Below are 1,486 nucleotides of genomic sequence, written 5' to 3'. Positions count from 1 at the left end.
GGGAGGCGACGCCCTCCAGTCCCGACCTCCGCCCGGGAGCGCGTTCGCGGCTGGCTCGCTGACTCCAGGGGTCAACCCTCGCGACGGCCCGAAGAAGCCCACGCCGGCATCAGCCCCATTTGACAAGCAGGAAAACCGAGGCCCAGAGAAGCGAAATGGCCTGCCCAGCGTCTCACAGTAGCCAGGGAGGACAGTTCACCCACGCTTGTGGGGCACTGGTGGTTGAGAGGAAAAGCCCCCCACACTCCGCGGGGCCAGCGTCGCGCAAAGCCTCGGATCTCCTCCTGCTGGGTGGGGACGTGACGCAAGGGGAAGATGGGGACAGGATGAGCTGGGAGGTGTCAGACCCGCACAATGAGTAAGTGTCTCCGAGCACAGGTTCCTTCAGGCGGCCTCGAATCCTCTCCACCCCCGCCTGCCACCCTCCACCCCAGACGGGCTTAGTGGTCACCTTGGCTTTACCCGTCCTGAGAGGCTGCTGCCACCCTCGAGGACAGTCTTCCAAATGGCTGTCCCTGCATTCAACATGTCCTCGCAGAATAGACAGCAGGATCCTTACTGGACTGTGAGCGAGTGACGGACAAGAGAAATCTGTGTGAGTGTAAAGGGCAATCCGTGGTCCCCCAAAGGCTCCTGCTGGTCCGAGTTCAGACCTGGGACGGAGGGAAGTGAAAGGAATCATCTTGCGGTCTCTCAACCACTGGCTAGCTGTCACCAGGGGGTCAGCAGCAGTGTCTTGTTCACATCTTCGAGTTAACAAAGCACTTTGTCACCCTTTTTTTTTTTTTTTTTTGAGACGGAGTCTCGCTCTGTCGCCCAGGCTGGAGTGCAGTGGCCAGATCTCAGCTCACTGCAAGCTCCGCCTCCCGGGTTCATGCCATTCTCCTGCCTCAGCCTCCCCAGTAGCTGGGACTACAGGCGCCCGCCACCTCGCCCGGCTAGTTTTTTTGTATTTTTTAGTAGAGACGGGGTTTCACCGGGTTAGCTAGGATGGTCTCCATCTCCCAAAGTGATGAGATTACAGGCTTGAGCCACCGCGCCCCACCTTTGTCACCCATTTGTCACTCAAATCCAACTCCCTATGCAAAAGTGTAACTTTGGCCGGACGCAGTGGCTCACGCCTGTAATCCCAACGCTCTGGGAGGCCGAGGTGGGCAGATCATTTGAGGTCAGGAGTTCGAGACCAGCCTGGCCAACACGGTGAAACCCTGTCTCTACTAAAAGTGCAAAGATTAGTTGGGTGTGGTGGTGTACGCCTGTAATCCCAGCTACTCAGAAGGCTGGGGCACAAGAATCGCTTGAACCTGGGAGGCAGAAGTTGCGGTGAGCCAAGATGGAGTCACTGCACTCCAGCCAGGGCAATAGAGCGAGACTCAGTCTCAAAAGAAAAAAAGAAAAGGAAAAAAAAGTGTTACTTTATATGGCCGATTCTGAGGCCCATGGAGGGGAAGTCTTGGACACCCAGGGCTGTGCTATTTCCATTACG

The sequence above is a fragment of the Colobus angolensis genome, unplaced genomic scaffold, assembly GCF_000951035.1.
Source record: "Colobus angolensis palliatus isolate OR3802 unplaced genomic scaffold, Cang.pa_1.0 Scaffold477, whole genome shotgun sequence".
NCBI classification, from domain to species: Eukaryota; Metazoa; Chordata; class Mammalia; order Primates; family Cercopithecidae; genus Colobus; species Colobus angolensis.
Note: the sequence above shows the minus strand (reverse complement) of the source record.